The sequence below is a fragment of the Artemia franciscana genome, chromosome 15, assembly GCF_032884065.1.
Source record: "Artemia franciscana chromosome 15, ASM3288406v1, whole genome shotgun sequence".
Taxonomy (NCBI): domain Eukaryota; kingdom Metazoa; phylum Arthropoda; class Branchiopoda; order Anostraca; family Artemiidae; genus Artemia; species Artemia franciscana.
This window is the reverse complement of record NC_088877.1, coordinates 11,321,595-11,337,337: the sequence shown is the minus strand read 5'-3', so window position 1 is coordinate 11,337,337 and position 15,743 is coordinate 11,321,595. Positions and strand designations below refer to the sequence as shown.

The window sequence follows — 15,743 nt, the reverse complement described above, 5'->3', positions numbered from 1 at the left end:
CAATATTTTATTGATTTAATTTCTATTAAAATAAGGGGGGAAAATGGTCTTGAATGTTGAGTCAGGAAGGGGTTCCTTGGCAGAAACAGAGGCCACATAATTGCACAGCTTCAATGAGCAGTAAATTCGTTAGGTGAAGGATGAGCAAAAAAGAATATTGATTAGAAAATTTTTTTAGGGTTCTATTTTTTTTTGTAAAATATGAAAAGGTGAGAGAAAGAAAAATACACGCGAATTTTACTGAGATTCTATTTAACTTAAGGTTTAGAACCCTTAATTTTCTATTTATTAAAACTTTAAAATTATAAGAAACCAGTTCTGCTGCACTGTCTTGTTATGTAAAAATAAGCGTCTATACACAAAAAGACGAATGCAACAGAAAACAGGCTTACAGAGTTCGAAATTTACTGCCCAGCAGCTACTTCATTACCTAGAAAATAAGAGGAACGTCAATCATTTACAGACTTTACAGTCTGGGTTAGGTATCTTTTTTGGTCGCCATTTTCCTCTATAATTTGGATTGTCAATAAGAGGAGCTCTTCATTTCCCTTTGAACTCAGGATTGGGCATCATAGGTGGTGTCCACTTTCCACACCCAGGAGCAGACTCACAAGCAGGATTCTCAATCAGCGGTGCTTCCCAAATTCCGTCCATTTCTTCGTCCCTAGAAAAAAATAAATAAAGATATTTCACACGAAATACTAAAAAATTAAGAATAATTAAAGTGCAGCCAACTATAAATCTGGTTCTGGTTTTCAGGAACGACTGGTTCCGGATATTATATCTACAGCTCATGAGCAAATGAGATACAATTTAGAAATCAATCTAAATGTAGTGAACTGCAGCTTTAATTACTCTGTAGTGTGAATTATATGATACATCACACGTGTTAGTATACTGTAAATTATTTAAAATAACCATCGTATTCAAAAATACGCAGAGAAGTTTTCCGCAGGGGGAAAACTTTTCGTTGGAAAAATTATCTGCATAAGAATTTCTCTGGGAGAATTATTAAAATAATTCTAATGCGTTAAAAATAAGATCGTTATTGATATGGAGGGGATAATTTTCCACATGGGGGGGGGGGTGCTTCTGCGTCGAAAAACATGCCAGAGGGGCAGTTTTCTGTAGGGGAATTTTTCCGGGCTGAGTCCTCATTGAATTTATAGCAGCTAGACGGGATGAGTAAGCTAGTAACACCACCATAACGTCTTCCAACCATCCTGAGGGCTTAACAGCATTTTCATCAATGACTTGCTCAGGTGCATCCTCATCCCAGTCCTCTGGCTTAACAGCAGCGGGGTCAGGAATTTTTTCACGTTCGTCCCAATCAGAAGGCATTCTATCTTCAGGGTCATCGATTTCAGACAGAGGATTTACCGGAGGTACCATGTCTTCCAAAACCGATCCCTTGTTGATAATCTGAGAATTGAAATATGTATTTGTTTTATCAATTTTTCAAGCTGACATTCAAAACAGAGAGGTAACCTATATGACAGGTTTTTAATTCAACTAAAAATTTATTGAAAATTAAGTACCCACGTCTAAAAATCCGGGGGAGTGGGAGGGGTCGCGAACACACAGACAAGAAGCCAGAATTGGAAAAAAAGCAAACAATTTATAGTCAAAGAATCATTTGGTAATTGAAATATTTCCTTGAATTTAAAAACAAATAAAAACACTAGATGAAGAAGTCAACCAATTAGGCTTCAGACAAAACAAATAATTAGTTTAAATGATTAGTTATACAGAAATGTAAAGTAAGCAATTTAATTTTAACCTTTTTCATCGGAGGAGGGGGGCGGGGCGGTTGTTAGTAACGCCAAAAAGGTTAAAACTTCATTCCAATATAAAGAGTAGATATGAAAATTTGTAGGCAACGATCGCAAAATAAACATATCTGACTTTAAGGCTTCTTATGGCAACCACCATTAATAAAAAGGAAAAACAAAACACGCAACCTGTAATCTGAAGATTATTACACAATAAATACTGTATGAATAAAATGAATATGAATGATGAATGAAAACAGAACATGCCACCTGTATTTTGAAGATTATTAAAATGAATACTCATATAATAGAAGTTGGATAAAAGTACATTTTGTAACGAATCCCATCCCCCTCCTTTTAGCAAAAGGGGCTTCCTTGAACCATCCTCAGTAAAGGATTGCATACTTTTCCTGTATGCAGGGTAAGGGGTATTATGACGCCTTTGAAACTGGATAGATCCTTCAAGTACCACCAGCTAAGAGAGTAGCTCTCAGTTTTTGTAAACTTGTTCTAAAGTAGGGTAAAAATCGGCTTTAAGGCCACCAATGACAACTGGCTGAATCTCTTGATCTATTGACATTTGAAACTAAACATATTACTTTTGGCGGCTGTTAATCTGAGAACAACATTCTTTGCTTTATAACCAGAAAAAATTTCCACAACCCCTTTTTTCTTAATAAGCTTATCTTAATAAGCTTTCATTTTATTCTTTTTGATATAAACAGATCTCGGTATCACCAAGGTTGCCACCCAATAGAAAAAATCAGAAGATCTTTAGTGATTTTTTGGTTGATTTAGTGATTTTCTTCAATAGTCTAGTGATTTACGTTCTGATTTATCGTTTAGGCATTGTTTATTTTTAGGAGATTTTTTGTTTATGCAAGATAAAAACCACTAGAAATATTGATAAATCACTAGTGGTGGCAGCACTGATTACCACTATACTGATAAAATACAAATTTAATACTTTCAAACGAGTTTTTAAAATCTTTATTTGGTTTTAAAATCCAGCTGAGGAGAAGTGGTAGGAGGGCATGTGCTCCTCCCCTTCGATTAAAAAAAAGGTTTATTAAGCGTTAATATCATTGAAAAATGCCTGTTTTGGTATTTCCATTACAGAAACTAAAAAAAAAGGAAACAAATTTTGAAAACTTGCTAGGTTTTGAAAATATATTTTGTCTGCTCCCCAATCCATCATCCTAGATTTTTAGCGAATTAGCACCTCTGTGTTATGGCTTTTTAAATGATCAGTACGGAAAGGAAATATCCGTACTCTGATTTCATAGCATACTCCCATCAAAATAGCAGCTCCGATATAAATGGATTTTAAGGCGTATTTTATGTTCTCTGTAAAAGGCGCGATTTGGGACAAGTCAACTCCTGTAACTTGCGCCATAGGAAGAAGATACCTAGAACATCGCCTACATTAGTTTTTCAATCTAGTCTATTCACAGAGCTAGAATTATAACATTAATTGGGCTTTTTTTTAGAGAAAGAATCAAATTTGTATACAGAAGATGTCTGGAGTCAGAATAACTTATAACCGACATTAAAGGCCTGCTTATGACTTAGGCTTGAGTATAAATACAAAAAAAGAAGAAAAAAAAGGAAGTTAGTAAACATTATATAGGAAGTTATTAAATAGCAAACATCATGTCAAATGTATTAGCCCCTTGTTTTTATTTTAGCCCTTTTGATTACACATAATTTTTAATTTTTACCTTTAGTTTCCGTTAGCCAGATCATCTTTTTTCCATTCAGTTCCATATATACTTTTGTTTTTTAATTTTATACTGCAGCACACTGAGTTAATTGTATTTGCAAGATTATTAGACTAAAAACAGAGTAGAGCACAAATAACGCCCTATTGAGGTTAGTCCAATTGTTATTGAGGTTAGTCCAATTGTTATTGACAGACGTATGGGTAGTGTTTAACAATTCCATTCTCAGCAGGGCAATAAGGATGAAAGGTTGATTGAACAAGAATTACCCTGCTGATCCCCAGTTGGGAAAAAGCCCTGGAAAATGGCTTGTGGTAATATCTAATCAGTTTTAAAACATCAGATGTGCCATCCCTTATCAACAACAAAAGATTCATTGCTGTAGTGAAGATGAATAAGAGCATTTGGAATGATAAGCTTTGCTATCATAAAAAATCAGGTCATTTTGATGAGACAACCTTTACAAATCACTTAAACTACTGTAATCTACTGCTGCTAAACCAAAATAGATAAATAAAAAAGGCATTAATTCCGCCAAACCACGAATATATTTAATTTTGTTATCTATTGACCCATCGTGTTAAAGTGAAGCCCACTTAAGGTGTTTTTTTTTTGTTTTTTTTATACAGAGAGCAAAAACTCGTCAAGTCTAAACTTTTTTAGAGTGAGGCTTTATCTTATCTTAAAGTTTGAACTAGAAATGATGACATGACCAAAAGTGAAAACGCGGGGACGGGGAACTCACCTTATAATCGACACTGACCTCAAAAGTGTTATCAGGGTAAACTTGAAGACGATACAAATGAGGCTTTTTATCAGAAAAATATTCATCTAACTTGGTGCTTGGCTTCTTGGTATGTTTTTCTTCAAAACTTTCATTCTTTGGATTCTTGTGTTGGAAGATGAAATGGAGCTAAAATAAATAGACAAACAAAGTTTAAACCGCCCAGGAGATTCCAACTGAAATTGTAATGCACAAGAAAAAAGCATGGGAGATAAAAACTCAGCTTTATTTCTGAATATAAAAAATAACCAACCCCATTTAACATTACCCAACAAAATCATAAGGTTAATTTATAAATCAATAAGGTTAATAAATGCAGATTAAGCTTGTTTTGTACGTTTATAGTTTTGCTGGGGAATGCTGTACAGCGATGTCAATACTTTTTAATCCATATTAAACCGCTATTGAAGTAAAATTTACCCCCTCCCTCCAAAACAACCCAGAGCATCACAAACTATTTATGACAGCGTTGCAGCAGGATTTCCAGCAGTGATGTGTAATGTCTTTCCTCACTGTTTACAAATCGGTCATAAAATGCTTTCTGTTGTTTATACAGGAACGAGATAGCATTTTCCATATAAACATCCGTAATTAGAAAGTTAGTAGTGCTGGAATAGTTTTCTTTTTATCATTCTGATAACACCAATAAAATCGGTTCATCACAGCTGCATCCAAACAGAAGTCGCTGTTAACTAAGGGGGATGTAGGATGATATGGTGAGAAAACAAGAAGTTATTATTAACAACTACGATATTTAATTAGGTCAGCGTTATAATATTAAAGCCTACTTTGATATTTATTGGGATAGAAATCGCAAAATTTGAGATCCCAATTGATGAAGCGCGTTTAACCGAGTGAGTTGTAATAGTTGGCTGACGACAGCATTAGAGCAGACTAAAACGGCTATCGTTGACAGTTTCTACACTAAACTAGTCAGAATTTATAAGCAATGTTTCTACGAAATTTTCTTGAGCTAAAGCTCTGGTACTTTAATACTGGTTAAAGTAACCATAAATCGACTCTCTTGAGCTGAATTGACATTACTGCCTTGAAAGCGATGACTGAAAAATAGTTTTTGTAAATAACTTTTATCTCTATAAAGGTTTAGAGCATTCTTAGGCAAAATTTCCCCCTGGTTCTGAAAGCCCCTTTTAATGTTTCTAAGCCTATCTTCTAGGAGCACGAGGAGCAAGTGCCAGAGAAACGGACATCGACGGTGTAATAAGTGTTAGATGGTTTAGACAAAAAAAAAAGTTTAGTGTTTGACTAAAACTTCGAATAATGAAATAGCACGGCCATTTTATGTCGAAGCTAATAGAACTTAGCATGAAGGTAATAGGTTCTTCGAACTTAATAGGAAGAAAGGAATACACGCAGGATTTTGAATGTTAGGGAGGGTGAGGGGGGTAAACTTTTTAATAAATGACTAACATAGGCAAATTTCATTAACAGTAATAAGAAATAAAGGTGAAAATTATATTGACAGTAGTCAATTTTTATGCTTCATAATGATGATATTGTCTAGTCAAACAAGCCCTTGCAGCCTAATTGCCGGCAAATTCATTATGAAAATTGAAGTAACGAATGACGTTTGAGCCCCTACCTCCTTAATGGAAGACCATACTTCCATCTACGTGGAAATAGGCACGAAAAAACTTTTAAACTATTACTGGAAACAACAAAATGGGTTTCTCAAATCCCTTTTGCCTGACTGTTGAGTACGGTGTATTTCATGCAAGCGCTTAACTTTTAATAAAGTAGGTCAAATATCTTTTTTAGGGTATGAAACACGTGAAGGGGTTGAACTATAACCACTTGAACACTATCTCTTTAATTTATAAGGCAGGGAAGTAAAGGTATAATATTTCGAATAACATTTTGCTTAGTTCGAAACAATAAGAATGTAATCCAGGAAACTCCTAAAACTTTGCCGAGCTCAAACTTATCCCCCATGTGACAGATATTTAATTTTATTTAATGAGGTCAATGTTAATACTAACATACAACCAGCAATGATTATCGTAATTGGCTTAAGTCTGAAAAATAAGGATATTAGGTCTATTACATAAGAAATTTCGTCCAATCATGAAGCCAAATAAATCGCTTTGAAGCCTCACACGATCAAAATCAATGGAACAAACTTGCAGTAAAAAGGAATACTAAAAATCAATAAATACGTATGAATACAGATCATCTTCAAATACACTTATCGGTAAAGAATAGCCTAGAGAAGGAAAAAAAGCAAAATAGATTCTTTTTCATTTATATTCAGGTGAGACACATGACATATAGCATGATTTTTTTTTTTCAAATGGCTTCTTAAAAATAGCATTCAACAGAAAAAAAAAATTTGTCATTGTTCTTTTTTTGGAAGTGGGGTGTCAAAACCTGTTATATTTTGTTATGAAGATCCATAGTTAAAAGTCGCGTAAGCACTTTGAAGAAAATCTACACTGATAAAATACAAATTTAATGTTTTCAAACGAGTTTAAAAAATCCTCATTTGATTTTATAATCCAGCTGAGGGGAAGTGGTAGGAGGGCATGTGCTCCCTCCCTTCGATTAAAAAAAAAGTTTTATTAATGTTTAGTTTCATTGAAAAATTTTTACTTTTATTTTTTTTAAATACGTGCAGTATATAAAGACAAATGCCGGAATATATTTTCTACATTTGTTACATACATTTGTTATGAAGACCCATAGTTAAAAGTCAAGTAAGCACTCTGGAGAAAATATCATAAATCTAATAAAGTTCGAGTAACCGATTTGAAGTTGAGAGCAAACTGGGAGGTAGGTTTGGAAAATCTTTTTTGACAAACCCCTGCCACATTCTGTGCCAATTAGTAGTGTCTGCAAAATCACTATATATATATATATATATATATATATATATATAACAAAACAAAAACACGAATACCGAATACATTTGTTTAAAATATAGCTAAGTGGATAAATTGTAAATCAAATTGGAATTTTAAACATAATGTTTTGGTTTTGGATGGCTGGGCATTCTTATAACCTACAGTCAGCCAGATCCAGGTGATTCCCTTAGTCATTTGGAAGTTCATTAAATATTTTCGTGGGAGAGGGGCAGGAGGGGAGGTCAATTTTGACGTATAGAACCGACCCTGATCATGATAAAATAAAACTGAGTAAAGTGTTACAACCTACTTTATTATCATTACCGCACTTGTCAGGTCCAAACATGATAGTGTATGGAGTTTTATCTGTAAATTGGGAAAGTCTCATCTCTTTGTCATATTGAAGCAGTTTGAGATAAGCCCCACCCATAAGCCATGGGGCTTATCTCAAACTGCTTCAATATGGCCATTTTGAAGCGTAACATCATACTGTACGATCAATGGCTTGTCTGTGAAGTGAAATGGCTTTTCCAGAAGAGCAGATATAGCAGCATGTTTGGCTTTTGATTTCATCACTAATCCAAGATCACCCGGGATTGGTTCCTTACTGGCTGGCTCAATTGCCCATAGACCTGATAAAAAAAATTCATAATAAGTAAGACAAAAGGCACAGAAAAATATAAATTAAATTACTCATGGATCCATCAAAAAATCTAATCTAGGAAAGATTGAGGCTAAATCCCAATAAGTCAGTTCCGGGAGGGGGCCAGAGCTTAGGAATACCCCCTCTCTAACGTTTATTACTGTGTAAAATTTGCAAAGCACATCAAAGTATAAAAACCATGGACAAGTAAAGCTAGGCATTTCCCCCCAAAATATGCAATTTTCTGTTATATTTATGACAGTTAATTTACACAGAAGTTGAGAGGGAATTGACAATGGTCAATACTGTCCAATCCCATGAACAATAAGTAAAAATCAGTAAGAAAAATAGACTTAACATAAAGACCAAAACTAAGTTAAAAACAAGTTTAGCTTGTATTACATTTCAGCTAATATTCAGTCCCGAGTCCGTTTACCAAGAAAAACAAACTGTACAAAATTGGGTGTGACTTGTGAATTGGGTGAGTTTTCCTCGGAAGTACTTCCAGCAATCACAGATATGTTGACCTTAAAATACATTAATTTATGAAGCAGATAAAAATTTAAAAGCACAAGAAATAAGCATTATTTTAGGTCAACAATCCTTTTTTGTACGATTTTTCAAGGGACCAGACCCTGAAAATGTAAAAAGTCGACGAGGAGATTTGAAACAAACAACACATTTTGGGCCGAATTTCATGGACTCTAACCAACCATACTCCAGTGGTCTCTTATTGTCAAATATTTAAGGTTAATTTTATATTCCCCACGTGACGGGTGCCTCCCCCTCCCCATCATTGGACTTCCTGGCTGAAGAGCCATGAATAAGCGATCAGCACCGCCAGTAGGGACTGTCAAGTCCAATGCCATATTCTTTACCTTTTAAAAGGTTCCCGGGAAAAATCCGATTTTGTGACAAACCCACAAATTCAGGATGCCAATGTCGTTTTATTTAAAAATTTTCATCTGTAGTTTCACTTAGCCTTGAAATTCTGGCTAAGTATTTCAATAGTATTTGTCATTTCTATTAAATATTATTCTAAACCTACCTAACAAATAAGGAAGTATGAACACAAGTTTTCGTATTTTTGTTTTTATGCCTATTTTCTACAGTTGTTCTTTTATTTAAACGGATGCAAAGAAAACCAAAATGTAATTTTCCATATTAATAAAGCTAAATTTCAACTATCAAAAGATATCAAAATATTTGTTTTACGTCGAAACATTAAATTAGCAGGACTGCAGAAAAATAGCATATTAAATACCTATACAGTGAACATAGCCTCAACTTGATAGCTTCCAAATGTTATTAGCTCAAATTGTATACGGTTTTGAGATTCATCAGAAATTAAAAAGCATTTTGAATACTTACATTCATTTTATGACAAATATATTTTAAAGTCTGAGAAAATTTACACTGCAACAGAAAGGCAACGAATATCGTTCGTGCAAAGTAGTTTGAACTTAAATCCTCAGTTTCCAAAGGAGAATCTTTTCACCATGTACCGTGGGAACTGCATTGTCTTGTCACTCCTACAGTTCAATTCAGTATGTAGGATCACTCCATTACTCAATCGCCATGAAGAAATTACATGCAATTTTTGATTAGAATAATTCTTAAAAATGCATTTTATTGGAATATTAGATTGTTGAGCATTGGACAAAAAAATTACAAACATTTTCCTTTTTTTATTATTTTAAAATCACTTGCATTTTTTGATTAGAGTAGTTCTTAAAACAGGTTTTATTTGACTGTTAGGTTTTTCAGCACTGGGCAAAAAAAAAAAATCAGTTCCGTAATTAATTTTTTTTAGGAAACATACGATTGTATAAGTCTACACAAAACCAATTCAAAGATTTTATTTTCACTGTCTTTGGTCCTCAAAGAAGCTTCATGAATCACAAAATTAAGTTTACAAGTGACCTCTCCAGCTCCTCATTATTCCTTGCAACGTTTATCAAATTAAACAGATAAATTTACCATGAATGTTCAATTCAGCTGCAGAAACAGATAAAGGCTGACTAAAACAGCTGTTTAAAGACTATTTGATCATAAATTTGTTTTTATATTGGATTTGTGACAAACAATTACAAAGACTATAAGAACTTAATACAAGGACGTCCCAAAAGGAACTTTGATTATAAAGTGTTTATAAATAAAAGAATGACAATCTCCTAAGAAAGATCAAAACATTCTAATTCTTCTTATTTATTGTTTGTTCCTGCTACAAAAACATTTTTACAGCCTAGTCCTTAATCTAATGAAGTGAACAAAAAATAGTGAGATTTCAGGGTCACTCTTAATAGATTTAATTTTTCTTCTGCGTACATAAAAAACGAACTGACACTGCAGAATTTTTTCTAAAATAGGAGAAAAAAGAAATCGTACAACATTTTTTATATATATACAGTTCTGATACTTTCTTTTCTGGATCCTGTTAGACTGATAAGTAACATAATATGTTTATGACTATTTGAAAAAAGTCAGAAACAACAAATAAGTCCAGAAATTAGCAGTAAATAACACATTTAGCAAGGAAGTGCATTAATTCGTACTTTTTTCGAAGGGGTAAATAAAAATATTTGACAATGGTGACATCAAAAGTATGTATAAAAAATAAAATCCCACAACTAACAACAATAGATGCAGATAATAAAGTTGTCACTTTGTTCTAATAAGCAAGGGTTCAAACTGGGTAAATAATTCAAATTTAAATAATTTCAGTGTTACCTGTCACCTTCACACACTGAAGCATATTGACTTACAGCTATGAAGTCTTTAAACACAACAACTACTAAAAGGATTAAATGAGTTTAGTTATTACTGAGGTTCTTACAGGTCACACTCGAGGCTATGTCCAGGGGATGGGATGAGGGTTTGACCCCCCCCCCAAAAAAAAAAAATCTGTCAAACTCGCGAAAATGCATACAAACTAAGTTTGAATGCGTTTTTCATTTTTTTCCTGTACCCCTTCCCTGAAAATGGTCAAACTGCAAACAGAGTGATAGACCCTCTCTCAGTTTTGACCCTGATTCATTTAAGCACAGATTTGTGCACATATTGCGTAACATAGTTTTTGATAACATTTTAATGCGTAACATATTGATTTTATAAAATATATATACTGACGGCAAACGACATGCAGATATCCATAGAAAGAATTATCTTTATGCAAGTTTGATCAAAAACTATTAATTTATAAACAAAAGTTCTTTAGGACATAAACTAATTTTTCTGATCATCTTCAACCTCTTGCCTATCAGACAATAATTGTCTTGAGTACCAAAAAGGAACAGCACTTGCCTATCATGCATCAACAAATGTATTCAATCATGGGCACCAACTTGGGGAGGCTGAACTTTCAGCTTCCAACATCTCCCCATAGATTTTTGAAAATTCCTTTTCTTTTTTATCTATTTTTCATAGAAAAAAATAGCGGGATTCAGTATTCTCATCAAGAAATTGAAAACAGAAACTTGGCCCATTCTCCCCCAAATTTTGGAGAAATGAAACATTTTTATTGGCCTTGAAAATGTGAACCATTCCTTCCCCTTGCACCTACTATTAATTTTTTTTAGCAATATATATATATATATATATATATATATATATATATATATATATATATATATATATATATATATATATATATATATATATATATATATATATATATATTGTTGTTGTTGTTTTTTTTACTAAGAAAAAGCAAAACAGAAGATCAAAGGAATTAACTTACACTAAGTAAGGTGTTCTTAACAATCATCAAAAGAAACTTCAATGAGAAAACTAGAATGTTCAAAAGCCTCTTGGTGGCTTTATGAAAAATCGGTATGAATCTCCAGAACCAAATCTTATTATACATCTTAAGATGTGACTAATGTGTATTAACATACAGAGTTTCTATGAAGAAGTATTCATTTTCGAAGCAATGTGTAATTATCTGAATATTAAACCTAGGATTTTTCTTCAAAATTATTCAAACATTAGGGTGCCCAGATCCAAATTAGTTATAAGGTATGGGTATATACTTAGAAGATTAAACAACTGGCACAATAATGCATTGGAAAGAACTAAAGGTGCATTATTTACCATCCTGTTAAAACAGCATTAAAGCAACATTGTTCTAAAAGCCCTACTATCCATCTATAATTTTCAGCCTTTTTCATTCAAAGAAAACATAATGACTTTTTCTTGAGTCTTAAGTATGTTGAATTTCTTGTCAAGAAAAGCAAATTACTATACATAGTATGCTTCAGGCCATACAATACCTTAAGATATAACTCTATCCTATCTTTAGCTTGTAGAGCTTGGGTAAAAGATAAAAAAAAAAAAAAACAATAGAAAGTTGACATCAATTCTCCTGAAAATCTTGGAAAAACTATTTAACTTCCCCCCCCCCTTTTTTTGCAACAGAGAGAAGGATATTAAGCTTAAATGAAATTTAAATTATCAGAAAGTGTGAATTTTGTTTTTTTACATTAAACAAAGCAAAATATTCTATTTAAATTTCTGGAAAGGACAGGCCCTTAAAATGTTCAAGCATAGCTACTCCATCATTTGAGTAATTTGGCTCCATCTGGAGTTACTTATAGGGCCACCCAATTTGATTGACAAATTTGAGGTCAAAATGGCAGTAAAACTGAACTGTCTTTTCAGTGAGATTTTGCAGTCAAACCACAAATTTTCAACCTTTTTTATATAGCTAGGCACCTGAAAAAATCCACCAATGGAACCTTAGTTTTTAAGATGGTCAGCTGATGCTGAGACTTGCAAAATTATTTTTAAGGTGTCTACAGCTCTAAGAAGAGGAAGAATAAAACAAAGAAGAAAGGGCAAGGAACAAAATACAGGGACATACCATCATATTTAGCCAAAGATTCATCTGTGCCTTCTTTTTTTGCTTGTGATTTCACCCACTTTGTACCAATAGCTTCAGGATTGTCAAAATGTTCAGCTTAATAGACATCACCATCAGGCTCTGGTGAAACATACTTCACTTTTTCAACAGCAGATACTACCTAAAAAATTCAACATTGGTAGTATCTCCTGTGGAAAAAAAGTGAAGCAAATTCGGCACTTTTGGTCTTGTGATAGCCGTTTTGTTGGAATAAAATCTTGTCTGAAGTCTCGACTTTTTTTTTTTTGTCTCTGTGCTTTTCTACATAACAAAATGAGCCAGGGATTTGTCTCAAGGGATTTGTTAAACAGTATAGCGACCACAAATTCTGTCGGTCCCGGTTTTGCTAGTTTAGGCACTTCCAGGTAAGCTAGGACGATGAAATTTAGCAGGTGTATCAGGAACCAGACCAGATTAAATTAGAAATTGTCGTTTGCCTGATTCGACTATCTGGGGGGTAGTGGGGGGACGGTTAAATCGGAAAAAAGAAAAAAACGAGGTATTTTTAACTTACTAACGGGTGATCAGATCATAATGAAATTTGATATTTAGAAAGATATCGTGTCTCAGAGCTCTTATTGTAAATCCTTACCGGATCTGGTGACATTGGGGGGAGTTGGGGTGGTGACCTAAAATGTTGGAAAACGCTTAGAGCGGAGGGATCGGGATGAAACTCGGTGGGGAAAATAAACAGAAGTCCTAGATACGGGATTGATATAACCGGAACAGATCCGCTCTATTTGGGGGAGTTGGGGGGGAGGTTAATTCTGAAAAATTAGAAAAAAATGAGGTATCTTCAACTTACGAAGGAGTGATCGGATCTTAATGAAATTTCATGTTTAGAAGGACCTCGTAACTTAGATCTCTTATTTTAAATCCCGACTGGATCCAGAGTCTTAGGGGGGGGGGAAATCTTGGAAAACACTTAAAGCGGAGAGATCAGGATGAAACTTGGTGGGAAGAATAAAAACAAGTCTAAGATACGTGACTGTCATAATCGGACCGGATTCGGTGACATTGAGGGGAGTTGGGGGCGGGGAACCTAAAATCTTGGAAAACGCTTAGAGTGATCGTGATGAAACTTGTTGGAAAAAATAAGCAGAAGTCCTAGATATGTGATTGACATAACTGGAACGGATCCGCTCTATTTATTGGAGTTTGGGGAGGGGGTTTAATTCTAAAAACTAGAAAAAATGAGGTACTTTTAACTTACGAAGGAGTGATCAGATCTTAATGAAATTTATATTTAATATTTTACTTTTTTAAGTAACTCAGATCTTTAATTTAAATCCCGACAGGATCCAGTGTCATTGGGGGGAGGGGTGGAAATCTTGGAAAAATACTTAAAGCGGAGAGATCAGGATGAAACTTGGGGTGAAGAATAAAAACATGTCCAAGATATGTGACTGACATACCGGACCAAATCAGCTCTCTTTTGATGTTGTTGGGGGGGGGGGGGCAATTCGGAAAAATTTGAAAAAATGAGGTATTTGTAACTTACGAACGGGTGATCAGATCTCAATGAAATTTTATATTTAGAAGGATCTCGTGCTTTAGAGCTGATGTTTTAAATCCCGAACAGATCCGGAGATATTGGGGGGTGTTGGAGGGGGAAACCAAAATTCTTGGAAAATGTGAAAATTGAGGTATCTTTATCTTACGAATGGGTGATCGGATCTTAATGAAACTTGATATATAGAAGGATCTTATGTTCTCCATTATCAGTTAGAATCGGATCCGGGGACATAGGAGATTGGAGGGGGGGGAGGAAGAAATCTTGGAAAACGCTTAGAGTGGAGAGATCGGGATGAAACTTGATGGGAAGAATAAGCACAAGCTATAGATACGTGATATTTGACCCCCCCCCCCAAATACTTGAAACAGTTGAGAGGTTAATTTGCTATGGGACAGGAAGGAGGGGATAAATGCCCCTTGCAATCCTCAGTTTGCCCCCTCCCAACTGAAATTTAGTTTCTGCAAAAAAAAATCTTGTTAAAGCTAAGATAAGCATGCATAATTCAAGCATCCAGAGAAACAGGTCAGTTTTCCTTAGTGTATCTTTGCCCTTATGGTACTGTATGGCTCATTTTCACTTGACTTGGTAAAATTTGCTCCAACTTTATATCTGTCGAAATTTCGCAAAACTGGTATATTCAGTATCTATGCTAATATGAACTCTTCTGCTCTCTCCTCAGGATGCTACTCAAACGCTATGTTTGTGAGTCGATCCTGTGCCATGCTCAAAACAGCACCATTTTGAGATTTCCCGAAGGAAATATTTTTCTTTAGATGGTTTTGCAACTTGCCTTGATAGTCAGAAGGCCTGTTTTGGGGGCTGTTGCAAGAGTATTCATTGGATAACAATTAAATTGAAAAGACAAGATTTGAATCTTAGAACGCACACAAATGAAACCGTTGGAGGGGATTCTCCCTAATCTCCTCACTCTTTACTATAAACCTTATTTTATGCTTCATTGAGAGTCTAATCAATATGCATAACATTTTGAAAGTTTTAGTGCGTTTGAATATCTCAAGATTACTTATCCGCCACTACGATTATTTATGATTAGTGCTTTAAGAGACTTAGATAATGTCAGAAGTTAGGAGGATTACCATTTGAAGCGGTCTGGATAAGTTATCGGATGAATTATGCCTTGCTAACCCCAAAAGATGGCGTCAGTGGTGCATGATTGGCGTCATAAATAAAAAAATCAATCTTTTTGAAAATGGAGAAACAGCAATGAAAAGAACGTAATAAGTTCTGTGCATATTTTGTGTTTATATATTTGTAAATAAGCTGTGTTTACATTGGAGAGGACGTGGACGTTTACGGAGGGCAAAAAGTTCATCTCAGTTCAAAACTATAGGCAAACTAAAGGTGGTATAAAAGCGTGTTGAATTTTGTTAACAGTATAGAGTAGAAAATTGGATTTCGTCGCAGAACTATCGACGATTGCTTCAAAAATGAATGATTGCTTTCCCCTTTAAAATTAACTTTTGAGATACAGATACAGATACAGAGAAAGTCAAGGCTGGTGTTTACGGGAATCCTGGTCACTTTA

At 34.3% G+C, this 15,743-nt stretch overlaps 1 pseudogene; it reads right to left on the bottom strand.

Moving 5' to 3' along the window:
• Positions 1 to 15,035, bottom strand: LOC136036526 (calnexin-like; annotated as a pseudogene).
• Positions 15,036 to 15,743: the final 708 nt, after the last annotated feature.